This window comes from Balaenoptera ricei, chromosome 4, assembly GCF_028023285.1.
Source record: "Balaenoptera ricei isolate mBalRic1 chromosome 4, mBalRic1.hap2, whole genome shotgun sequence".
NCBI lineage: Eukaryota > Metazoa > Chordata > Mammalia > Artiodactyla > Balaenopteridae > Balaenoptera > Balaenoptera ricei.
In genome coordinates this window covers 7,824,311-7,851,825 of record NC_082642.1, presented here as the reverse complement: position 1 = coordinate 7,851,825, position 27,515 = coordinate 7,824,311, and the positions used below count along the sequence as shown (strand labels likewise).

General features: G+C 36.9%; 1 long non-coding RNA gene across 3 annotated transcripts in view; it reads right to left on the bottom strand.

The window, feature by feature from the left end:
* LOC132364495 (uncharacterized) overlaps positions 1 to 21,087 on the bottom strand; it is a 68,007-nt gene extending 46,920 nt beyond the window's left edge. For all 3 annotated transcript variants that reach the window (XR_009502814.1, XR_009502816.1, XR_009502815.1), the window contains exons 1-2: positions 21,015 to 21,087; positions 6,579 to 7,342 (exon numbers count right to left, since the gene is read on the bottom strand). This is a non-coding gene — a long non-coding RNA (uncharacterized LOC132364495). The remainder of the gene's footprint in view (positions 1 to 6,578; positions 7,343 to 21,014) is intronic.
* Between the last annotated feature and the right edge of the window lie 6,428 nt (positions 21,088 to 27,515).

Here is a 27,515-nt window from a genome sequence, read left to right as displayed (position 1 = left end):
GAAGGAAAAAAAAAAACAACATAAATACATAAATATTTTCAAATAGTGACAGGTGCTATGAAGATAATAAAACGGCATAATGTGCTACAGAGTGAGAAGGGATGGGAAAGACAGCGTAAGATAAAGTGGTCTAATTGTGGCATTTGAGCAAAAAACTGATGAGGAGCCAATCATCCCTGGGTATATTAAAGGTAAGATTGTTCCAGGCTGAGGGAAGAGTAAGAGCTTGTCAATGTTTTTTTTTTTCTTTTTTTTTTTTTTGAATTTATTTATTTATTTATTTTTGGCTGCGTTGGGTCTTCGTTGCTGTGTGCGGGCTTTCTCTAGTTGCTGAGAGCGAGGGCTACTCTTTGTTGCGGTGCGCATGTTCCTCATTGCAGTGGCTTTTCTTGTTGCGGAGCACAGGCTCTAGGCACGTGGGCTTCAGTAGTTGTGGCACGTGGGTTCAGTAGTTGTGGCACACAGGCTCAGTAGTTGTGGTTCACGGGCTTAGTTGCTCCGCGGCATGTGGGATCTTCCAGGATCAGGGATCGAACCCGTGTCCCCTGCATTGGCAGGCGGATTCTTAACCACTGCACCACCAGGGAAGTCCGAGCTTGTCAATGTTTGTAGAAGGAAAGAAGGGATTGGTTGAGATCAAGTTCAAGGATGTAAAGGGTACTCAAACTCCTCCCATATAGAAACCAGGATATACTAACTTTTCAGTAGAGGAATAAAAGGCAGACAAAAGCACCAAAATTATGAGATCCGTCTTAGACTTGGGGTTTTTTGGGGGGTAAGGGAGGAGTGGTCAGGACCTGGCTGAACTGGTGACCTTAGGGTGAAGTAGGTTTCTATAAACCAACATTTCCTGAAGAATGTTCCAGAAACATTGGACTAGACCCTGGAGTCACCCTAGAGTCACCCTGAAGTCTCAGTTGGTAAACACTTCTCCTCTTACACTGCTTCTCCCCACCCACTATGTCCCCACCACCTGGGCACTCACAATGCACATTAGCATATCAAAGGCTCTGAATAACTCAGCATTTGGAAAACCTGGTTAACTTTTATTTCTCAAATTAATTTAACCACTGTATGTGTTTTGTTGTTTTGTTTTGTTTTAACACAATACTACTTAAATCCTGCAGACCATTATTTTGTAAAACACATTTTGGGAAACTCTTGTCTAAATCACTCTCCACAACCACAAGCCTTGCTGTGGTAATTTCTAGCTTCCAGTTACATTTTGTGCAGTGGAAGCAGTAAATAAATAAGAGGATATGATTTTTGAAAAGATACAATAGATAGTTTGTTTGCAACTGTGAAAGTAAAGAATACAAGAGTCTCAGTAAATTTAAATTTCACTACATTTAGTCACCTTAAAATAATTTCAACAGAATTTTAAAATGGTTAGTACTTGTAAGGATAAATACGTGTAATATATACTAATATATGTTCTATGAAAAATAGGAGGTTTAACTACTAAAGGTTAAAATCCAGTTTGGATGCTTTTTTATGCACTGCAGCTTAAACTTTTTAAATTAAAATTAATTTCTGCTCAGCCAAGTGCAAAAAAATTAAGTCTACTCATCACAGACCCATCTTGCTTATTTTGATTACAACCGTTTTAAATGCCAGAATTATTAAGCACTTTAAGATTAATTTTTAAAAATCAAATACATTAGACTTCATAATAATATAGATACTTAATAGAGGGAAGAAATCCATGTTATAAGCTAATTAACAATGCTGACACTCTCCCAGTAGCTAAAAATAAGACTAAAAGCAAGTTCTTCCAGTATCAGGCTGTATTATAATATATTTAAAATCCATTTGGGAAATTGAATTTGTTTCATGATTAGATTTTTTCTAGTAAATCTAATTGTGCAAAATGGTTGTTCCAAACATATGAAAACATTAAATTCCAATCATAAAGTTCACCTATATATCATCAGAATATACAGAACCCACTTCCTAACTAGTATCACTATCTTTGTCAAATAACTCTTCATAAGTTTCCATTTTCTAATACCTTTAAAATTATGAATCATCTCAAATAAAAAGTCTCCACATCAAAATAAGTCACTGAGGGAATGAATGCTAATAGTGTAATAACAATAAACATTAGTAGTATAATTTATTCTGAAAGGAAGTTTCCTCTGGTAAATATCAAATAAGTTGTTACATTCTCAAAACTGGTCTTCAATATATAAAAGAGAAGCTTAATTATTCAGCTGAGTAAAACACATCTTATAAAATAAGATCAGTACATTGTTAGCTAGAATTAACCCAAGCCCCCTGAAATATTGATTTATACAAACTTCCAGTCAAAATTCACTTTTTAAAGTCTACCTTTTATTTGGTTCGTAATAGTCAATTCAGAATTAGAACTGAGGTTTTTTTTAACCGTATTTTAACAAATGCTTGGCTGTTTTCAGCATCTTGATATTTATTCTTTATAGGATAAAGTACTTCAGCACTTATTCCAGTAATTTTTTTTGGAAGTGACTCAGGCAAGGAAGAATATGTAAGAAAATGCTCAATTAAAATGCTCTCTCAACTGGTTAAATAGCATATCTGCATACGGCATGCATGAACCCATGTAAAACTTACATTGTTTAGGGAAGGAATTGTATCTTCAATAAATGACACTGGGTCGATTAGAAACAGATAAAAAATGGAAAAAAAGTCTTGATCCTCCACCTCAAACTACACATAAAAATCAACTTTAGATGTATTATAGATCTAAATGTGAAAGGTAGAATAATACGACTTTTAGAAGAAAATATGAGAATATCGTCATGACCTTAAAATAGGCCAAGATTTCTCAAACAGAACACAGAAAGCACTAACCATAAAAGAAAATATTGATAAATTGGATTACATTAAAAATAAGAACCTCTATTCCATAAAAAGTCACCATTAAGAATGAAAAGGTAAGTCACAGAGTAGGAGAAGATATTTGTAGGACATATCCAACAAAGGACTCTTCCAAAGATATAAGGAACTCCTACAAGTCAGTATGAAAAAACAGACAACTCAAGAGAAAAATAGGCAAAAGACTGGAACAATCACTTCATAAAACAGAATATTCAAATGGCTGGTAAACATATGAAATGAAAATTAAAACCACAATACGATATTACTATCCACCCATCCAAGTGACCAAAATTTTCTTGGATTTATTTTAAGTGAACATATCGCCATTGTAATATAAAAAAAAAAAAAAAGATACTTATTATGCATATGCTTCTGGAGAATTTATACAAAAAGAACAAATACATGGGCCTTATCTGTCTAGGCAAAAGAAGAGTCTCCAGAAATTACTTCAATGGCCTGGAATTTTTACATTGAAAATACCAAATATTAGCAAGGATATGAAAGAAGTGGACCTCTTAGACATTACTGGTGAGAGAGTAAAATTGGAAGAGCCACTTTGGAAAACTGTTGGCATTATCTAGTAAAGCTAAACATATGTCTCGCCTATAACCCAAAGATCCATTTTTTGGAGAGAAAAGAGGCATATGTCAACCAACAGGTATGTACAAAGATGTTCAAAGCAGCACTATTTATAACAGCTTGGGAGGGGCAAATGACACAAATGCCCATCAAAAATTGAATGGTTCAATAAATTATGGTATAGGCATACAATGGAATACTACACAACAATTCCAATGAGCAAACTACAGCCATACACAAAAATGGAATGAATCTCACAATCATAATGATGAGAAAAGCTAGATGAAAACAAACAAAAAAACTACATACTGCAGTTTTCATAAATACCTTATAATATACCATATATTTTATAAATATACCATTTGTATAAAGTTCAAAACTGGGCTGGGGTGAGAGAGGGATCTATGGTTTAGAAGTCAGGATAGTGGTAACACTTGAGATGGAACACAGTACTGGAAGGGGACAAGAGGGAGGCTTTGGGGTGCTGGTATGTTTTGTTTCTGGGGTGCCTGTTGTGTTCTCTTGGTTACATGGGTGTGTTCACTTCGTAAACATTCATCAAGCTGCATACTTAGAATTTGTGCATTTTCTGGATGCTATATTGCAATAAAATTTATACTTTAAAAATCCTGTTGTGTACATAGGGATGGGTCCATGGCATAGTGTTAAATAAAAGGAAGGGTGCAGAGTAGAATAACACCATGGTCCCTATTGGGGGCGAAAGAGAAAGGAAGAAAATGCATGCATGGATAGTGGCTGATTGGATGGATAAGCACCAAATATTAACAGCAATTCTCTCTAAGGGTTGGTCCTCTTATTTTTATTTTTGGTACTTTTTCTGGATTTCCTTAAGTAAACATATCACCATTGCGATAAAAAAAAATAAGTGTTCTCTATACACTCCTGCCAGGATTTATACAAAAAGAATAAGCCAAATTTATCGACACATAGGCTTTGTCTATATAGGCAAAAGCAGGAGTTTTAAGCAATTGCCATTAATGGCCTGGAAAATTGAGTCAAACATCAACCTGATGGGAAATATGTATTATATGAAATATATTATTGAGAAGCTGGGAAGTAAACTTGGATAAACATGGTCAAGAAATGACTGTCTCTTCAACGTCAGGAACTTCTCTCTTTAGGAAGTATCTGAAAAATTACCTCATTTTGCCCATAAAATCCTAGCACATCAATAGCTCCCCTACCATATGGGCATTTCAGATATCTCATCAGAGGTCCAGTGAAATGCATTTTTATTGCAAAAAGGCACAGGATAATCCAGCTGCGTTTTAACAGAAGAACTAGATGAAAGAGTAAATGTTTCCCCCTCCTCACGGTCCTCCTCCTCCCCCTCTGCTGTCTCTTCTCTCACGGCTCCCTCCCTCTCCTCTCATCCTCCTAGGACTGATTTGCTCTGCCCTGGTGCCTCCTCTTTTTCCTCCCTTGCCCAGTTTGGTCTCAGTCCTGTGGGTGCAAATGGGACTGACAGGTCCTAAGCTTAGTTCTCCTAGTGTCCTTGAAACACCAGCTGAGTGAGAGATTTGCCTCTGTCACTCTAAAATTGAAAGTGCAAAGAGATAAGAGAAAGTGAACAATTATCGGTTTCTTCCCGCTCTCCCAGCTCCAGCCCCTCCCCCTCAGTTCCCCAACCCAGGCCCTGCTATAGGGCGAGATGAATGCAGCTGCTAGCGCTGAGATGCTAGCTGTTCACACGGCCCAACACTTTTCACGTGGTAGGTCACAGAGCAGTAGGGGAAAGGGAAGTGGTGATGCAATATCTAATGGCCATGCTAGGGGTGGGGGTCCAGAAAGTTAAGAAGAAAACAAGATGCAGACAGTGGGATGGAGCTTGTACCCAAGTGGCTGAGAGTGGCCCTTCCCACTACAGCAACAGAAGGTGCAAAAGCAGGTGCCCTGCACGTTCCAAAAAGAAAAAAGAAAAACAATAAATGCCTGTACAAGTGAGATTACATATACCTAAGTTATCTGAAAACCCTGAAATTCTCCAAATATCAGGGATTCATTACAATGATGAATATAAATGCTTTAGTGACTTTCAGAGCAACTCATATATTTAAAAAGAGTGTAAAAACTCAGGAAAATAAATAGGCATCCCAGAAATTCCCCCAACAGAAACTCTGAAAGCTGCATCTAGACTTTCCATTTCACAGAGACAAGGAGGTACGGTGGTTTCCGCTGGGCCTCAGAGAAAGGAACAGAAAGGTCACCTCCTCTCAATCTGCAAATATCTGAAATCCCCCCCACTCAGGATTGTGATATGAGGCTAGAAGACGCAGAGCACACAGGATGAGACTTCAGGCTAGAGCCAGGAGATCAAGAATCTGCTCACAAAAGAAGCAAGGGAAGCGGCTTTTTTGGCTCTGCTGGCACCCCAGCCCCCCGGAACAGAAACACAGTAGACTAGGATTGTGCTGTGGCCAGTCTGTCTGGCAGAACTAGGTGGTGGGGTGGGAAAATGGCCTGAGACACTGACTAGGTTGGAGCATTTGATGTCTGAGGGGGTTTTGGTGTGAGGCAGAAAACAAAGCAATTTGATAGGAAAACCACGAAGGCAGATGAAAATGACAAGGTGGAAGAGGGGATGCCAGCTGCAGGGAGGGGATGGTCAACAGGCTGAGAGACAGACTTTGAGGGGTAAAGAAAAAGAGTGGAAGGATAGAGGGGAAGGAGGAAAACCTCCCCAGAAGGAACAGAATTCATTGCAGAACACAATCTGAGGCCCGTATCTGAAATTGTTCAGGCCCAAGAGCTGTGGTTTGAGATGCCCTTGTTATACTGGGCAGAGAGTTTTCTTTTTAAATAAATGAACCAGAAATGACCCAAAGGATTTTTGTAAACTTTTTCTTATAGAAAATTGAACGTGCGAAAAAAGCAAGCAGAATATAATAATGACTTTCGTGTACCCATTACTCTGAATCAATAATGATCAAATCCCGGCCAATCGTGCCTCATCTACTTCCATCCATTTCCCCCCTTCACATAGGTTTTTTTAAAATTATTGTGGTTAAATATACTGACATATTAGTTTAAAGCACATTCCACAAATATTACATTATGTATCCCTAAAAAACAAGGATTCCTTTTATTCTTTTAAAATAACCACAATATCAATATTATACCTTAAAAACAATTTCTTAATACCAGGAGATGTTTCTTTTTTCTTCTTTTTTTTTTATTTATTTATTTTTGGCTGCATTGGGTCTTTGTTGCTGCCCACGGGCTTTCTCTACTTGCGGCATGCGGGGGCTACTCTTCCTTGCGGTGCGTGGGCTTCTCACTGCAGTGGCTTCTCTTGTTGCGGAGCATGAGCTCTAGGCGCGCAGGCTTCAGTAGTTGTGGCACGCGGGCTTAGTTGCTCCGTGGCATGTGGGATCTTCCCGGACCAGGGCTACAATCCATCCATATCCCCTGCACTGGCAGGTGGATTATTAACCACTGCGCCACCAGGGAAGTCTCAATACCAGAAGATATTTCTAAGGCATTTCTACATTAAAGTCTTCTCTCCTGTTGCTGTACGCAAAAACACTTGTGCATTTCAGAAGAGCTTAGAAGAGTGAGAACAAATTTTACCAAGAGAAGGCGCCAGGAGATGAAGCTGTAGCAGGAACTCTGGGAACAGCAAAGATCCAGCAAAAGAGACTGTATTTGATGGTTTTTCATATAATACGGCTCTTTCTGGGGCTGTGAAATGGGGGACAAACATCTTGCAGGACTTCATACATCGCTCTAGAAAACTCTGCAGCAAATCAGTAGAAATGAAAAGCCAACATTTGAGCTGCTTTGATGACCATAAAGAATCAAGAGACCGAAGTAATGGGAAAAAGGGTCTTTTCTGTTCTGCCTATCTCAAACGTTGTGAAGATTTTGATGATGCATCCCCAACCTAAAAAAAAAAAAAAAAAAAAAAGTCTACTGTATTAAAATAGCATGTGCACCATAAAATATTTTAAAAACAGATATCGTTAGAGGATGAGATTCAAAAATAAAGATAGAAGTTCTCATATTTTTCCCATAGCCTAACAAATCATCTTAGGCCTCTCCCTTTTAGACCACTGCACTTGGCTGTCAGTCTTCCCAAGAGCAGTCCTTGAGTGGGTGATAGGGAAGTCAAGGTTAGCAGACTGAAAATGACCCTGGGGATACCTGTACAGAGAACAGTAGAGGTCAGTGGTCTCAACCCTGCCGTACATTAGAGTGAGCCTGGGAGATTTTAAGAAATGTGGACACCCAGGCCCAACCCCATACCAAGCAAATCAGTAATTCTGGAGTGCAGTCTGTGTTTTTTGTTTGTAGGTTGGTTTGCTTGGTTTTTGTTTGTTTGTTTGTTTGTTTTGGGTTTTTTTGTTTTTTAGGTACTCCAGGTGATTCTAACACACAGGCAGTGTTGGAAAAACCACTGCTATTGGTGTTTAAAAAAAAACGGTTGCTTAATGTGAGAATATTAGCTCTGATTTTAAAGCATTCTATTCACTACTTCCCATTTAAGAGTGGGGAAAATATTTTACTGTACATTAAAGAAAGGGTACGGGATAATGAGAAGAAAAGAAATGCAGAGAAACTTTTAAGTAAAAAAGCATACCTAATAAAATAATAGTGAGGTTCTCTCAGAAAAGGGTGGTTTCCATTTCCATATCCCAGATTCTAATTTATTACATCTTAAACTGCTCCAATTTTGACAGACCTTATTTTCATTTAACCCAAAACACTCATCCTATTAGATTAATACAATTATCTAATGACTATTTCAAATTGCAATCATGGTTATTTCATATGTCAAAATAATTAATTCTGGCTACTTAAATCTTTTCTGTTTAATCAAGTTTATCTCTCAATTGGGAAGGAAAAAAAAAAAAAAAACCTGACCTTAAAAAAATAAAAAGACATTTTCTATCTCTGAGGAACTGACTTCATCAAATTATCCTGAAGGGAAAAGTAAGTACAAAAATGTGAACTACAGGCAGCTGGAAAGCAAAATTGTGTACAATGAATGACACACCAAATCCTGCAGGGAAATATGCCCCACAATACATTATTTCCTGTGGCTTCCTGCCTGAGGAACACTGAAGAACAGTAAAAATTCTTCCAGAAATTATTTCCTCAGCTGTCTCATTGATGGATTTAGCATAGGTGTTTGGTCAAAATGTTAAATCATGGTCAAATCCGAACATGCATATTTACCAATGTTTATATATCTAATCACAAGGGTCACTTGGTTCCTTAAAATGGAGGTTAAAAGAAACTTGAACTGGATTCCATTTTATCACAAGTCTGGAATGCTGAAATGCTGTGACAAAGCTATCAATTCATTCATCTGAGTGAAAAGCCTGTAAAATCACAGGCCTTAATGTTCACATCCTTAAATGTCACCATTTTACCAATTCCACAAAAGTTATGTAGACATGATTGTATACGCTAGAAGTAAAGTGAATTGTCGTCTGCAGGATACTTAAAATCAAATGGGCGATCTAAGTTTATCTTATGATGTTTAAAGAGACTAAAACGAGCTGGTTCCACAAATTGCTGACACGATCAATTCTGAGGAGTCGCGAGAGGACCGCCTGATGGTAGCACATACCTACTGTAGGTGGTATTGTGCATTAGACTGGCCACAGGGAATCTTCATTTAACTAGGGATAGCTTGTCACAACACACCCCAAGTTATGACAGATAATCATTCCAATAATTAATACCTTTATATACTATGATATAGTGCTTTACATTTTTTAATGACTTCTGATTCCTTACCATCCCCTCCTTGAAATGCTTATTGCCACAGTTAAAGAACTCCATAGCTCTCTCTTGGACTACTACCTATTCTCGCACCTCACTCTAGCCCATTCTCATTCTCATCAGTGTTTTCTTGACAATCCATCTTGGAGCCTGTCACTCATGTTACTTACCTATAGGAGGTCCTATCTCTTGTTTCTTATCTCCACCACCCTCCCATTTTTACTCCTTACCCTAGCCACATGGAGCTTCATGCCATTCCCCAAACACACTGTTTGGTTCTTAACTCTATTCCTTTACCATATACCATTCTTCTGTCATCCTTCACAAATGTCTTCAAGGTCCCCTTTGCCTGACTCGCAAACTCTCACAAGGCTTTCAAGACCAAGCCAAAGCTTCACCTCGTCTGTGGGAGCCTTTCTGAAGAGCCCCAGGGTTAGTCTTACTAGTTTTTGTGCTGTCTTAACCTTTGTACACTGTTTTATTGTCATCTTATCATCATTGTCTATTTCCAAATCTAGGTTCCTCTGCCTCCACCATCATCCCTAAATAGAAAATGAGATCCTCCAGGCCAGCTACCCTGTCACAGTCATCGGGTGTCCCCAGATTGCAGCAGGTTCTCAATTCAAGGAACCAATGAATCTAGTTGATAAATTATTGAAAGGATTTTTGTTCCTGTTTGAGGTAGAGACAAATGGAATAATACAAAGTAGAAACTCAGTGCTCTTTCACCCAGCTCAAAGGTGAGAAACCTATTTTACTGTGAACCAATTCTGGAAAGATTAAAATGGTTACTGGCTGCTTTTTTAAAAATGTATATAAGATGAAAATATTTTTATTGACTGAAAGAACCGCAGTGTGAAAATAGGCACTACTGTCATAGGCAGTGAACTGTTAATACCTGTTAAGAGCATATTTGAGAGACAGCAACACAGAGATGGTTGTTGTTATTGTTTAATCTTTCAACTGGAAATCCATTTCAGGCAGAATCACAAGCTGAGGAAGTGGCAAGTGGCTCTTCATCAGCCAGGATCATTTATTCTTGGCATCTGGATTAGGAGGACCACAGGACCGTGTGGTCCTTATTCCTTAGGAGGACTTTTCTTCAAAGGCTGACTTTTCTTTGCCATCCTCTCTCTATAAGGGGCCTCTTCAGCTTCTCTTCCCAAGTGGATTCTTCTCCACCATTCCACCCCGCTGCCCTTGTGAGGCAGGTGCTAGAGTTAATACTTAACAAGGCAAAAAAAAAAGAAAGTTGCTCTTTAGCTACCTCACATAAATAATATCCTCAGGGAAATACCTGTATCTATGAATAGTTGTATATAAACTATGATTCACAGGTTCTCCAGGGGTTATGTAGCAATTTGGGACACTGGTTGGATGGGACAAGTTTTGACTATTCCATCACCTACAGGCCTTGAGCATTTCTGAAGTCTTCTCACGGTACCAGGTCACATGTAACACATAAACACTCAAGTTGTATCTACAAGACATCAAAATAGCTATATAATTTGAACAAATCAGTTATTTTCAAAGCATATCCATTTAGAATGGGAGAACTGGTTGTTTTGCATCATTTTAAAGGTAAAACAAGCATGTGTGTGTGTGTGTGTGTATACATGGGACTAATAATCTACATTCAACAGTCTGGCATGGCTTATATGCAGTGATGGAGTAAGGCCCGAGTTGCATTGCCCTGGCTCATCTTCTGGGTTCCTCATTGCTCTATGGGTCTCTGGCAGAGGTGCGGTATGAAGGGCAAAGCACTGGCTTTGTAGACACACAGACCTAAGGTCAACTCCAGCTCAATCATAGGCTACTTATGTGACCTCAGAAAAGTTACCTAACCTCTCTGAACTGTAATTTCTCATCTGTAAAATGGGGCTATGTGATACCCACCTCATAGCAGTACTGAGTGACTAAATGAAATTATGTTAGTGAAGCACTTGGCAGATATTCAAAACATGTCAGTTCCTTCCCCTCAGAGGTAGTAATCTCCTCACAGGTGCAGAGGAATAATCATTTGAATATTTGTGTGTATATATATATTTTTTTAATTCTATACTTGATTGTATTAGAGTTGAATAGGTGTCATCATAATATGTTTCGAATTATTATTGCTCTGTCCTTCACACCACACCTCTGCCAGAGGCTCACAGAGTTCTAAGGAACCCAGAAGATGAGCCAGGGCAATGCAAGTCAGGCCTTACTCCATCACTGCATATAAACCATGCCAGACTGCTGAGTGGGATTGTTAGTCCCACGCAGCTCCGGGAAAGGAAACACTTCGTTTGTTTAGAAGCTCCTTTAGATCAACCTTTACTAGAACACAGCATTAGCCAAAATCCTGACCTCACAAATACAACAAGGAGTTAGTTATCACTATAAGAAAAGACAAATTTCCCCACGTTTGGATATTATTAGGTATAACCTCCTAACTATATTTTTATGTATCAATAGTTAATTTGATTTCTTTTTGGTTTGCTTGTTTTAATCAAAGTGATACATGCACACAGTTTGAAGAATCCAATTTATACAGTTTGCTGCAACAAATAGCAGCCCCTTGTGCCTCCCATCAGCACCTTTCTCCCTACATCAAAGGCACCCATACTCAGTGTTTTTAGCTATTTTATTTTATTCGTTTGATTAGTTGGTTGGTTGTTGGTTTTGGTGTTTACTCCCAGAACTTTAAGTCTGCTATGTTTGCCCATATTGCTAATTTGATTTTTTGAAGTACAGGCATATGCTAAGACTTCTCACTGTGGAATATAATACATAGCTTTCTTCCACCACCCTCTCCCTTCCCATCACACACTTCCCCCTCCTCGTCTCTTCATCATTCCATATCACCAGATCATAATTTTGGTTAGATTAATACTTAGTGTTTATGTTAGAGTCGGTATATAAGGGTTATTTATTGGTAAGTTCTACCATTTACATACTATAATTCTTCTTCCTTTCTTTTTGGCTCCAACTTGTTTCCTTGCAGTTGGTTTTTGTTTGTTTTGTCAAATATTCTGTGTACTATCATAAACTGAACCTCAAACTCTCCATCAAGTTGTTGAGCCTTTTTTCTGAAAATGTTCAAATGCATTAGAAATTTTTTCATTTTCACCTTTTTAAAGAAGACTCTCCTTGAACCTTGTAACCTGCATCAGCGAGATGGATGGTCCTGGACCAGGTGCACACTGGCCACCCAGGTTGTCCCTTCCCTATCTCCTGGGAACTCCCTTTGCCTGGATGCCGGATCCATTGTCTTATCCTATCTTGCTTCATCCTCTCATTTTGGTGGAGCACATTTGGAGTAGCTTCGGAGAATGGGTGTAAGAGTGGTAAACATTTTTTGGAACTTACATGACCAAAATTCAACTTGTTTTCTGTTTTTACATTCCCAAATTTCTAACCTTTAATTATTTTCTATATCCTCTGAATCTCATCCACTTTGTTAAAAATCTCTTCAACTGGTAGGCCCAAGACTGACAGGAGTATTCCAGTAACAGTCTGGAGAATGTAATGCAAGCATTACTTTGTGATTCCTGAATTTGTACTCTAAATTCCTTTCTGCCACAGTTGCACATCGCAGTTATCGTACATTTGTCTTTCCTGCCTACATGTGTTCCTATTTAGGATTATCAACTCTCAATTTTGCCAAGGTCATTTTGAATTCCATTCTTATATTCTGAAGTGTTAATAACCCTGATACTTAGCATCCGCCATAAACTGAGCATCATAAATATCATCCAAAATACTAATAAAGTACACACGGTACTTCTAGACCCTCAAACTTGCTGCCTTCTCTTCTAATGGCTAATTCCAAAAGATTCCAAACCATTAAACAATGGCAAAGCTTGATACATGTGACATAATTGTTTCTTCATAAAGAAAAGAATACTTTGATGGTTGAGGTTTAAATCTGGGGGACTTATCCTGGTATTTTTGCAATGGTGTTCAGCTTTTGCTTTTCAAAGGCAATCTCTTCCCTTATTTAAAAAACTAGGTGGTACATAATTCTTTTTCCAGACCTGAAGCATTCATTCTGTTAATACTAAACAGATATAATTAAAGAGGCAGCAAGGCATAGTAAAAGAGCACTTACTTGAAGAGTGAGAGGACTAATGTTACTAGTGTTTCTCTATGATCCAATATTTGTTGGATGTACTAATAAGCCAATATCTATTAATCCATCAAATGTGTATTGAGCACCCATTACGTTCAGGTACTGTGGTAGGCACTGGGGCTACAGAGTGAAAAGGACAGACATGGTCCCAGCCTTTGCTAAATAGAGTCACAGATACTGAGCAAATAATAACAAGTTAACCATTACAATAACTTAACCTCTATGAGGCTCAGTTTCCTCGTGAGTAAAATAAAGAAAATAATAGTACCACCTCATCAGTTCAAATGAGGTAATGCAATAGAACAACTTTATTAGCTCTCTTTTTTTTCCAGACAAACTACAAACATCTACCAGCTATGATTTCCTAGGGGCAGGGAGCATATCTTACTCATCTTTGTAACCTCAGCAAGTAGGCAGCGCTTGTCAAGTTAGCAGGAACTCAACACGTGTACAGAGCAAACGACAACTCCGAAAGAAGATGAATCTATATTTTCACGCAGTTACAGGTCTTTTCATTTTCTCACCAAGGTTATCCACCCATTCGTGAACTAACAAACTTTGTGTAGTTCAAAAGCACAAGGTAATTTTATAGTAAAATGTTTCCACTTAGCATGTATTCATCATTAATGTATGTATGTTTGAATAACTGAAATAACATAACATTTAAATTTTCATCTATTCCATTTCATATAGCAGGCAATTTTCCCTAAAATAATTTCTGAGGGTGGAGTGCAATTTCGGGGGTGTTTGACAAAATTATTTGAGATTTTAAAAGCACCTAAATAGGACACTCAAAACAAGTCAATTACTTTAAATTTCAAAATGAAATGCTAGAAAAAATTTTTTAATTTGACTCTCAAGCAAAGTTTCAGCTTACAGAAAAAATTTTTAACTTCACTAAAACACATTCAAATAAGTGTATGGAAATGTCAACTGACCTGCTTCCCAGCAAGTCTTCAGGATTAATGGACTTTAAATCTTTGGATACTAAAATTTGTATAGCAGACAGAGAGTTTTACCATGGAAGGTAATTCCTTCCATATTGGCTTTATTCCCCCAAAAGGCCTAAGGGATAAACTGTGATTTCTGTTCTTCTCATGCAACCACACAGTGGAAGGGCTGGAAGGGGGTCTAGGAATTGTCCGGTTCAGCCTACTTATTTTTCAGAGGAGGAAAAACAGAGGCCCAGAGAGGTAAGATGATTTGCCAGTTGCACAGCTGGGATTAGAACCAAAGTCTCCTCTTCTCTGGGACAGGAAGTAGCTGAAAACTTTGCCTGGTATCCAGGGAATCTGCTTGTCTGCCGTGTGGAGATAGTCTGACCCTGGAGAGTCTAATTCCAAGACAGTTACACATACATTCCAGCTAAAGATGCATCTTCATTTTAATTGAAATAGAATGAGAGACCCAACACCTCCAGTTGTTCTGTTCAAGAATAGAAAAATAAAATTCTTTATCTCGTATCATAAAAGCTCTACTCTTTAATATAAGTGCACAGAAAGTCCTCCAGGGAGCCTTATTCAACCACAGCAGAGGTTCTCAACACATCAGCCTAATTGACCGGCGTAACCCAAAGCCTGCGCTGGTCCACTGCTTCTTTCACATGGCAAGGAACTACCTCCTGCCCGCTTTCTTCCCCACTCAAGAACCTCACTAACAGCAACCCTTCTCTTCAAATTCACCCATAACAGGTTTAACCCCTTTCTCTTGGCCTCTCCTTCCACTGTCATGGGATCTCAAAACAAAACAAAAACCCAGAAAGTAGTTCCTCTTCACGAGTTTGGGAACATCTAATCTTGGTGGTTCATAAATTATCAGATGGAGTCATGGTGGGAACATGGACCTGGGGAATACTCACATTCAGTTCAAACAAGGCTCTGATTCTAAACTCTTGAGGAAGCCCTCAGTCTCTCTCAGGTTCACTGCCTTCATCTCCAAACTAGAGGTGATAATACTTATACCATAGCGTTGTTGTAGAGATTCAATGAAGACACATTTAAGAGTCTACCACACTGCCTGGCACATGTTAAACACTCATTCTTTTCCATCTCTCTCTGTTGCTCACTTCTCCATTTTCAAGGAACCCCGCTGAATACGCAAGTATTGTCAATCGTTATACAATTCTTTCTACTTGTACGTATATCGGAATTTTCCATTATAAAAAAGTTTTTAATGAAATAATTTAAAATGATCTTTTTTGGAGGTTAGCAATGTTTAGTAAATACAAATACTCTTTCAGTCACGTACATTTGGGTAATAATACATTTTAAAAAGAACAATAATGTAGAAGCTAGAAAATATCATGTCATTCAAACTGAGACATAAAATATCTGATGTTCTTAAGGAGGTTTCATTCTAATATGTAAGCTATATGGTAAGGCTATATTAGCCAACCAAGTTAACTATTACGTATGAAATATTATTCTGATTATGTGTATACATATTTGGAAAATAGTTTTATCAAAAATATTACCTATTTCTTTCAGTTTATGTAATTCAGAATAATTATGGGATTAATTACCCCCAAATTGGGTATCTTTTCAAACAAATTGGTTTTGTCATTAGTTGTCATATGTATGTAGCCTGAATGTTGATCAATAACTGATGAAATCATATTCAGTTTGATACATTTAAATAAAATTAGTGGATTCATGGTTCAGAATAAATATTTGTTTTTATTTTTTGGAAAGTACTATTCTCCACTTAAGAGGCAATATTTTGCCCTTTGTGATAAAAGCTCATGCTTTTTGTCTAAGCTATAAAATATAAACATTTTAATCCATGGTTCTATGTGTTTCTTGGGAACAATGTGGTTAAATACTTAGGGCCAACTCACTTGTTCTCTCTAAATTTCAGTTTCCCAAGTTAGATAAATAATAATACCCTACATTTATAATAATACCTTTCTTTTAAAGAGTTCATAATGCATAGGACTACTCTATTTTTAATTCTGGAACATTCCTGTAGACTTAGTTAAGGGCATCTATTAAATGCAGCTTACCAAATAGGAACCATGGTCATGGGCTGAGTGACTTGTCCAGGGTCACACAGATATAGGGTTATAAGGGTCAAATGATATGACACATGGCAAGAGTTTGACAACCATAAAGTGTTACATGAATGCAAGTTATGATCAGAGATATGAACAGATTCGTAATGAGTTCTTACAGTTATTGACTGCCATTCTCAATACTCTTTTCCCTTGATTTTCTAGCCAAAACTAAAATAATACTTGCCACCAAAAAATCTCTAAAACATAGTGAGGAATAAGGAGAAACAGGGAAGTATATAGAACTCCGTGGAAATATGGTGCCATGTTATTTTTACGGATATTAATAGTGACCCTGCTATTGAAATAGCCTCCATGATTCATCTATTTATTTTTTAAGAATAAAACAATTAATATACTTCAATTTTTTAAAAAAAGAATAAAACAATTAAGTTTGGAATTCTGACCAAACTCTAACTTGGGGCTTGACTTTCAGTACTTCTGAATGTCTCTTGCTGCATCTACTCAATTTCCTAATTGATTAGAGAATTACTGAGAAATCTTGTAGTGCATTTTCAGTATTTGCTACACGATACTCTCTACACAGCTACAGAATATCAGCAAAACTTGTGTATTATTCTCCCTTATTCTCAGAACTGTTTCAGAGTATAATGAGCTGCTTCAAAGGGGTCCGAAAGCTTCTAATGAAAGGTGTTTAGGACATGCCAAATACCATGGTTGCTATGAAAATTATCAGCCAACTAGAAACATTAGCTATTTTATGCCAAAAACAGTGTTTTAACAATGATTCATTTTTAGTCATTAGATGATTATTCTGAATTCTCATCATCTTGAAACTATATTGGCACCAAGAAAAAAATATGTTTTCAAATTTGGCTTCTTTTATGTGATGGTTCCATCTCTCATGTACCAACCATAAATTCTTTGCCTCTGGGACTGCAAGTGCTTCAGGATGTAATGGAAAGTTGGTATCACATGGCAAGACATTTGTTCCCATTGCAGAGTGAGGCCAGCTCTGAAATTCAAACCCTAATGAGAACAAGTATGTAAATGAGAGCAGCCAAACCAAACATGAAGAAAACAAAGCACAAGGATTCTATAAAAGACATTTTTTCAGCCTAGGTATTCATTAATCCATAGCACTTAGACTCTGTGAATTCAAAACAGAGCCTTTTTTCCAAAGTTTGTTACTATAGTGACATATCTATAAGACCTACATTTTAAAAAAACAAATGATAAGGACTTTTTAACCCCTAGAGTGGCTCTATTTATTAAATTTTCCTGTGTAAAGGAAGTGTTATTTAAACTAGACTATTATACCAAATATTAAAAATATTTCAATGTGCCTTGAATTAAATATGATTAAGAATGGCTAGTGTCAAAGAGTGCGTATTCTTAATCAAAATTTCAATCTTATGGTTTCTACAGAATACTAAAGATATTGTATTCTCAAGGACTTCTGCGTATGATCCAATATACATCTTGCATATTTTCTGAAATTTCTGCAAAAAATAAAATTGCTTCAATAAAAATGTTTTTAAAATCTTTGCCTAATAATTTAAATAATTTCTTTTTCCTTATATAGATACATGTTTTTGCAGGGAATTTCCCACTGTTCCATGATTTTAGGCATATTTATTGTTTTACTTTCATAATATTGAATGAAAATATAAGATGTTGTAAAAAATGGAAAATTCATTCATTTATACAATATCTATTGAGAATCTAATATGCCAGGCTCTATTACAGATCTTGGAAATACAAGAATGAACAAGACAGGTAAAAAGCCCTTGACCTCTTTGGAACAATCCATTTTAGTGTGGGAAGGTAGACAACAAATAAAAGAAGTAAATACATAATATATTAGAGGGTAATAAGTGCGATTGAGAAAAACAAAGCAGGAAAGAGGGATGGGTGTGGGAGGAGCTTGTAGTTTTAAATAGTGTAGTCAGGGTAGTCACATTGAAAACGTGACATTTGAGCAAAGATTTGAAGAAGGTGAGGGAATTAGGCATGCAAATACCTCAGGTAATGAGCAGCAGGTACAGTAAGTGCAAAGGTCCTGAGGCAGGAGGCTTCCTTGGGGGAATCAGGCAACAACTAGCATATTTGAGTCTTACCAAAGCTAAAGCTAAAACGTTTTGTGGACCCATTTATATGTTGGCTGTTGCACACAAAACCAAGACTCCAATCTTGTCCTTTGGAAATCTAGATTTATAAAATCTTAAAACCAAAAATAGTCATTCTTTCATTCAACCTCCTTATTTTACAGATAAAGAATATGAGACCCAGAGAGGTTATGACCTGTGCAAGGATACATAGCTAGATAGAATGTTGCAGTGTGTACAACAGAACAAAGGTTTCCTAACACACCACTTTCTTTCAGCTTTACTTCCCATATTTTAATTATTTTTCTGTTCCTCATGTCCTTTTAATTCCTTTACAAATTCCTCTTTTATTTCATAAATTTATTCTTTAAAATGTCTCTGCATTAATTTGAGTCAACTGAAAAAGCACTAAACATTCCTAATATTATCTCCTGATGGCATTCAAATATATACTGATCCTGAGAGGCAATTTGTCTTTGGACAGCAGTTATGAAGTGTCACGTATCACATAACTAAAATTGTAGTCTCATCTATTGTTATACCTTTACGAAGTTACTTTTGGTTTAGGTGGTGTATGTGAGTACATTTTTAAAATATAATAGTAATGCATTCAAATAATAATTATATGTGATCATTGTAGAAAAATTGGAAAATAGTTTTTAAAATTAAACAAAAAAAGCCTATAATCTCATCACCCAGAGATAGCCACCATTTAAGTGCTGATATATTTTCCCACAAATTCTTCTCCTATGTGTACATGTAATTTTCTCCCAAAGATGAGATACAATTTTGTTTAATGGTCTTTAACATGATATTCTACCATATATAACGTTTTTTTAAAATATCATCAAATGATGATGAACGTTCATCTTTAAAATGGTTTTAATTTTTGAAAACAGTAGCCAACCAGAAATAAAGTTCATTAATAGAGTAGGCTAAAAAGTCTGGGTGATATTTTTCTACTCATAGCAAAGTGCTATTGTAAAGTAATATGATCAATATTCACAAGCTTCATAATTAAGTTGTGAAATAATTTAAGAGTTTTAGAATAATACTTAACAAAAATGCGACACTGAAACATGTGAAACACTTTTAAAGAATTTACACAATATGGGCTTCCCTGGTGGCTCAGTGGTTGAGAATCTGCCTGCCAATGCAGGGCACACGGGTTTGAGCCCTGGTCTGGGAAGATCCCACATGCCGCGGAGCAACTAAGCCCGTGAGCCACAATTACTGAGCCTGCGTGTCTGGAGCCTGTGCTTCGCAACAAGAGAGACCGCAATAGTGAGAGGCCGCAATAGTGAGAGGCCCGCGCATCGCGATGAAGAGTGGCCCCTGCTTGCCGCAACTAGAGAAAGCCCTCGCACAGAAACGAAGACCCAACACAGCCATAAATAAATAAATAAATAAAAATTTTAAAACTTAAAAAAAAAGAATTTACACAATAACCTTGGCATGCTACTCTTTTCTCAGTCTTCTTTTTCATCACTTAAACATTTTTTAATTTTTAATTTTATTTTTCAGATTCTTTTCCCTTATAAGCTATTATAAAATATTGACTATAGTTCCCTCTTTTTAGTCTTAAGGCTTTATAATCATACTTTCTAAAACACCAAATTCTAGGGACTTCCCTGGTGGCACAGTGGTTAAGAATCCGCCTGCCCATGCAGGGGACACGGGTTCGAGCCCTGGTCCAGGGAGATCCCACATGCCGTGGAGCAACTAAGCCCGTGAGCCACAACTACTGAGCCCGTGCTCTAGAGCCTGCGAGCCACAACTACTGAGCCCACGTCCCTTAAGCCCATGCTCTGCAACAAGAGAAGCCACCCCAATGAGAAGCCCGCACACCGTAACGAAGAGTCGCCCCCGCTCAGCACAACTAGAGAAAGCCCACACACAGCAAAGAAGACCCAACGCAGCCAAAAATAAATTAATTAATTTTTTTAAAACCCCACCAAATTCTATATGAGATGATGGATGATCACAAAACTTATTGTGGTAATCATTTCATGATGTATGTAAGTCAAATCGTTATGCTCTACACCTTAAATTTAAAAAACAAAACAAAAACTGCCATCAAATAATAAACGATATATTTCAAAAGTATTGGATAAGGTAAGCAAACCTTTTTCCTTTTTGTTTGGAATTTATACCAGTCCGTTCACATTTACATAAAGTCCTATGGTACAAAACATCTAGGTGTTTCTTCTCCCCTGTTCAGCTAGGAAGATAAATGAATTTTGTGTGCTCCAGAGAAAGTAATAATGGCCGATGCATCTATCTCTGCTGAAGCTATCAGACTTGATGGCCCTGCTTTGGAGTTTACCTCGGTAAGAACTAATTTAACCTTCGTATACAAAGGCCTGGAATTGGGAGAAGATAAAGGAAGGGGTGAAGAAAGTGGCCAGGCCTGTTGTCACCACCAGTCTACCAGGGCATAGCCTCAATTAAATAATGCTATCTTAGCATTCTCTTGCTAACAGAGAAATAGCCCATGAAACCGAGTAAAATTCCCTTAAAGGGAAATACGAAGTAGTAATCTCTAAAAGAAACTTAACCCACCAATACCAAACTGTATGGCCTTGCCTCCTACCTCTTCCATAAAGGTTCCTCCTCTGTGGCTCTTTTACGACTCACTGAATGCTTCCAAGTGTCCCTAGATTTATCTATGTATATTTTTATCTCACTGGAAAAATGAGGCTCAGCTCTGAGCCTCCCTAAAATTAGCTCTACTTGTTAGAAGTTCTTCTTGTCAGGTGGTTCTATCACACTTATCTAATAATTGCATTTAAGCAAAACGGTTTCTTTTTTCGCTGTTGTTCAGAGCTGTTTTTTCTCTTTCTTTTTTTTTTTAAATGGGGCATTTCACATTCTTCTTGAGTAATCAAAATCACTGCCATTAACTTAGTTTAGGGTTTCACTGAGAAAAAGATTTCTCTCTTACAGGTATTAAGCTTTTGTTTTGCTATAAAGTTATTAAATGTCTATATAAGAACTGTCATGTAGATTCTTAGATATTTCTACCACTTTGGTATGACAAAATTATAGCCCTATAAACTTATCTTTGACTATATAATGAGAAGTTTAGATCTGTCTAAACATAATACACAACATAGTCTAAACTATGAGAGACTAAGAAAACAAAAAGGTTTCTTTTTAAATGTAAATCAGATCATGTTAATCCTCTCCTTATAACCCTCCTGTGGCTTCCCATTATACTTAAAATAAAATACAGGTTTTTTCACTTGGCCCTGCTCTCTTCAGATGCCTCCAGCTCCCTCCCCACCACACACTGGTTTCAACCTCAGGGTCATTGTCTGCACCTGTCTCTCCTCCTTAAATGCTGGTTATTGACAACGAGCTTGCCCTCGGCTCAAAGAGCCTTTCCTAGGGCCCACCTGGCACACACCTAAGGTGCCCTGGCTCCCACCTTCCATGATTGCTTTGTTTCTTCTTAAGAGTTATGAATATTTGAAATTACAACTTTTTTATTTGGTGTCTGTTTCCCTACTAAAACATAAGACCTATTAGAACAAGAGGTATAAGTGTTTTCCCCAAGTCTAGCAAAGAAGCCAACATATAGTGGGCTTCTAAATATGTTTTGAATGAAGGAAAAAGTAGATATTTAAAGCTGTTTGCTCAAAATATAAGGCTGGTGCTACTAGGAGATTTTTTTCTTTCACCAAAATATAATATTTCAAATGAAATATTAAAAAGCAAAATTATTTTAAACACAGTAGTTAAGCTGAAAGAAATTCAGTAGAGAATATTTGGATAATGTGAATGAATCATTACCACATAATTTCTTTCTTGAAAATATGCATTTCTGTGGAAAGGGTTGATTATTTTTTCCTTCGAGGGTAGAACCGTTGTACTGATGGAGTACCTATACAGCAAGTAAGAATGAAATTTTTATAAACAAAAAATCTAGAATTAGATCAGTCAGTGAATAAACATTTGCAGTATGCAAAAAAAGAAAAATTAGTATCAAAATCCAGAAAAGACAGGGTGAAGATGGAGAAAATATTCTAAATATTTGAAGATGAAAATATATTTTTATCTAGTCAATTTAGGTTAAAAATAGGTAAGTGCCACAAAATGGATGTCATAGTAATACTATTATGATTATTCCTTAGGGATTTGACGGCCGCAACTGGAACGACCCTATGGTTAACATTTCACCTTGATTTTGCATTTTTCCTTTATTTCCCTTCTTTTCCAAAGATCCCAGACAACAGATGGGGAAGGGAAGTGAGTATTAATTTGCAGAGAAGCAGCTCATTACATGGACATTTTAAGTAATACCCAAATCCTTGTGCAAACATGGATCATGAGTTGAGATTTTAATGAGAATGAATGCTGTCAAAGTAGGATTTCAAGTATTCTAAAGTTAAAGCTAAAAGTGTTTTGTTTCCAGTGAGGCAAGAACTAGTTAGTTTTGAATTAAAATGTAACTTCAAATACAAAGTAGTCAAGATTCTATCTGTGCCTTTCAACCCTTTGTTCCTATGAATTAAAAGTAGTCCAATTAACCAGGTTAGAATGACCAACAGATTATCAGTCAACAACACTTAGACCACCTTCGTGTCCATATAAAGCTTATACAAGTTTCTACACTCAAACACACTTTTTAAAAACTTTGTAAGATGATAATAGTAACATACATAGGGAACTATAACCCAGAAGTCTAGAAATTGGCAATGTCTTTCAATGCTCTTTTATTATTTATTTTTTTATTTTTGGCTGTGTTGGGTCTTCGTTTCTGTGCGAGGGCTTTCTCTAGTGGTGGCAAGTGGGGGCCACTCTTCATCGCGGTGCGCGGGCCTCTCACTATTGCGGCCTCTCTTGTTGCGGAGCACAGGCTCCAGACACGCAGGCTCAGAAGTTGTGGCTCACGGGCCCAGTTGCTCTGCAGCATGTGGGATCCTCCCAGACCAGGGCTCGAACCCGTGTCCCCTGCATTGGCAGGCAGATTCTCAACCACTGCGCCACCAGGGAAGCCCTCAATGCTCTTTTGTGAGTGTTAAAGTTACAATTTAAAAGTAAAGGTATGTCATCACTTGAAATGATACATAATCACATCTGTGCATATACCAAATTCATATACACAAGAAGGACAGAATAGATGGTGATGATTTCACATTACCAGTGATAGGCCATTAAATGTCTGTAAATAACTAGTTCATCTATGACAGAATATGGCTTCTTCCTAAAATCATGTACACTTTGTAACTTTCTTTAATTAACAAATTGTATTGAAAACATTACTGCCAATAGCATCACATTGAGTTCTATCTTTCCAAAGATGCCAAAACACTGCCATATGTTATTTTTTTCCATCCATTCTGTCTCTGGGGTTGGTAGTTTAACGGCCTCTTTACCACAATGTTGCTTGTTTTTAGTAATGGGGAAACTGAGGGATTAATATAGACTTGTCAGCAGTCAGAAAACAAGTCTATAGCAAAACTGGAGCTTACTCTTGATCTCAAGTTCTCTCCAACCAGGCAACGCAGATTTCTTTTATCCCAAATGGTAACATATAATGTTAAAAAAAAAAAAAAAGGAATATAGTCATTAATAGATTTTCTATTGAAGTTGCCCTACACTGCAGCATTTAAGCTAGATTTCAAAACCACAGAACTAATGTTTTAGATTCTAAGTTAAGTTCCATAATAAAAGAAAACAAGCTTTAATAGGACATTGTATTTATTATTAGTTCAAAATTCACCCTTTTCTTCCACCAAATTGCTCTATTTTGCCTGAAGTTCAAAGGTCTTTGGAACTCAAGGAATTCTTCACTATTAAAAAATGACATCATTGTTTGATAGTATATTGAACTCTAGAAGAGTAGCTATAGAACTTTTCTTACATGTGAAAATTTTACACACTTCATTCTCAAAGTTTGTACATCTCAATCAGATTATGTTTTTCTTTATAAGAGCATTCATGGAATTTCATTAGCCTTAGTCCTCTTTTGTTACCTTTTTTTCCCCCTTTTTGGATAATATTATACAACAGCTTCACTGCAGGGGGTTATTAATAAGATATTGTTCCAGAAATGGAACCCCAGGTAAATCATAGTAATAAGTCCAGTACTACTTGTTCAGACAACTGATATTTATTTCTAGCAAATGCTTTTTGGAACCTGAAAACTAGTCCTCCACTTTGTATTTTTCTAACAATTTAGTGATAAAAATATAGAAAATAAACATGTTATTTCTAAATCCCAGAAAAATTTGTTGGCTGGGATACAAGCTGTCCAATTCCTAATGCACACAAGGGAACGCTCAATAAATGTCACCGTCTGACTGACAGTACTAATTCTAAAGGTTACTTCTCTTAACCTAGACAGTTGCTTCATTTCTACTGAAAATATGATTTTCTTTACTCTATCCCAGAGTGTTTGGATTAATGTACCATTACTAATTTAAATATGATACGCATTCATTGAAAAAAAAAAAAAAAGTCAGGTTTTCTTGAGTATTTCTGCAGTTTACATTCCAGGATCTTGTGACTATGAAACAGTTTTCCATCTGGTAACTGATATGGTTAGATGATAACCTAGCAGAATTTGGGGGTAGGATGCTCTCAGATGATGAAAAGATCTTGCTGCCATAGTTGTTTCTTGCTTTGTTTTGTTTTGTCTTTTTCCAATCGGCAGAAATAGTCCTTAGTTTCTAAGTCATTTTTCCCCCTGCATTGTTCTTCCTAAATATGCTTCCCATACATTGCTTCAAATTAAGTCTTTGAGGGAAGAACAAAGTGTAGAACAGTCAAGTTGGAGGTCCTTGAGCAGTAACCAAGGATTCCCACAGTTTCCACCTACAGTTTCTGGGTGCAGGCAGGAAGCCAGGATAGTTGCAGTAAGACCCCTAGTCTTGAGGTATGGAACTCCAGGGATCTCCCCAGTTCCAGTGTGTTAGACTACCGAGTTACTTATTATGAACTCTCCACACACACATACTTGCATGTACATCCCGCTTTCTATCATTTTAACTAGTTACGTGACAGCTTTTAATTTTTTGTGGACCAACCAGAAATTACATAGCTTTTTGTAGTTATATGATTTTTTGCTCTCTATAAAATGATTTCAAACTTATTTGCAACAACCAGAATCCTTATCATTTCTTAATAGAAGTTTTATGCAATAAGTTCCTAACGTTTTTAAAGAGCAAATGTATAAAAGAAGCTAGGGCCTTTAAAGCTTTTGGAAAACTTACTTTCAAGAGAACTATTTTATTAGTTGAAACACACACAAATCCTTAAACAGATAAATAAAACATTTTAACTTTATAAATCTTATTTTTTTGCTAGATGTCTTTTAACATCTTTAACCCCATCCTTACCAGAAATATAGCCCATTACTTATGTGTTCTAAATTATCTTTGCCATCATTTTCATTTCATAATAAATACTTTACATGTTCTTTAAGGAGAAACGGTCTTACAGATTACTTTAAGATGATTCCTTTAAATGTGTGGTTTAAGAGTATCATAACAAGTAATCAAGAAGTTGACGTTATAAAATAATGTAATGGGACAAGCAGGCATACAATACTTATTTTTCCAAAAGCCACACAGGCAACATCACCCAATGGTCACCCCTTTTAACAATCTGGGAAATCAATCCAAAATGAAATTAAGTTTTTATAAATTCATATTGGATGTAACCAGTTGATCTAACTTACTGATGGAAAACTGTCTCTAACAATTACTGAAATTACAGATTTAGAACTGAAACATTCCATTAGCTATCTCTGCCACAATAGCAGCATAATGTTACTCTCTCACACCCCCTTAAGAAACAGGGATGTTATTATGTGGTCTTATTTCACATCCTGACCTCAGTCACTTGGGTATGGAGGACATGGGTTCTACTAAAGTTAAACAACAAATCTCTGTATATTATTTACAACTAAGGACCTAAAAAATTCTCTGTAAATTTTAATTACCAAAACATCCTTTGGGATAAAAAGTATTTCTATTCTTCAAAGATTAGAGAACTGAGTACAGTGATTAACTGATTTATGTCAGTCATCATGGTATGACAGCTAAAGCTGTAATAGATATGAAATTTTGAATTCCATCAAGACATTTTAGATTTTACCTAAATGATGTATTAGTATGTCAAAGTTCAAGAACCGCCTTCCTCTTTTTTTTTTTAACTGTTTAAAAGAATGGCCTTACCATTTTCTTTCACCAGAAGGCAACTAAATGATAAATTCTCCAGTACTTTCATAGCTGCTTTCTGGACAGGAAAGGGTGCTTTCTAACTTGTTCTGATTGTTCATGGCCCAATCCAAAACATCTAACACTCTGGCTCCAACTAGGAGTTTTAGAATAAACAAAAGAAAGAGCTACAACTATTTAACGCAGTAGGTTCTACATTCATGGAGTCCATAAGCTGATTTCATGCTGAAAGTAAAAACAATCTCAAGATGTTTAAATGAACTCTTCGATGCTGGAATCACAACAAACTCAGGAAAATTAGGAATATGTTGGTAACCTCCAATCTTTTTTTAAACTGACCTCACCCTGGGCAAGAAACCATCTCCTGATGCCATTGTTGGAGACAGAATTTCTGGCTATAAGATCCTTTTTCTGACTCAATCTGGCTTGCTATTCTTGGTTACTCATCCCCATTTCTCTCAACGTTTCACTCCTCTGACTATAGTGGATAACATTTATTATCAGGAAAGACTTTTTTAAGTGATTCGGTTCCTCCAGCCGTCTCCCTCCTTATCCTAGCTAAACCCCCCCAACCCCCATTCCTATCGCCTTGTTTCACTAAGATTTTGCTAAACATTAGACACAGCAAGCACATGACCTCCAGTCTTCCAGTGTCTCGGAATAAACCGATATAAAACCATTCGATTGGCGCGGCTGTAAGTTTTTCTAGGCTTGGAATTTAAGAGTCTTGAGTTCTTCAACTCTTAAAGACCTATAGCGCAAAATTTAAATTTAAAAAATTTTTAAATTAAAAAAAAAAACCGCTCCCCTTTTTTAACCTTTAGCCCCGCCCATCGCCCCCCCAGCCTCCACGCGAAACTCCGCAGGAAACCGGAGGGGGCGGGGCGGTGACGTCACGACGCCGG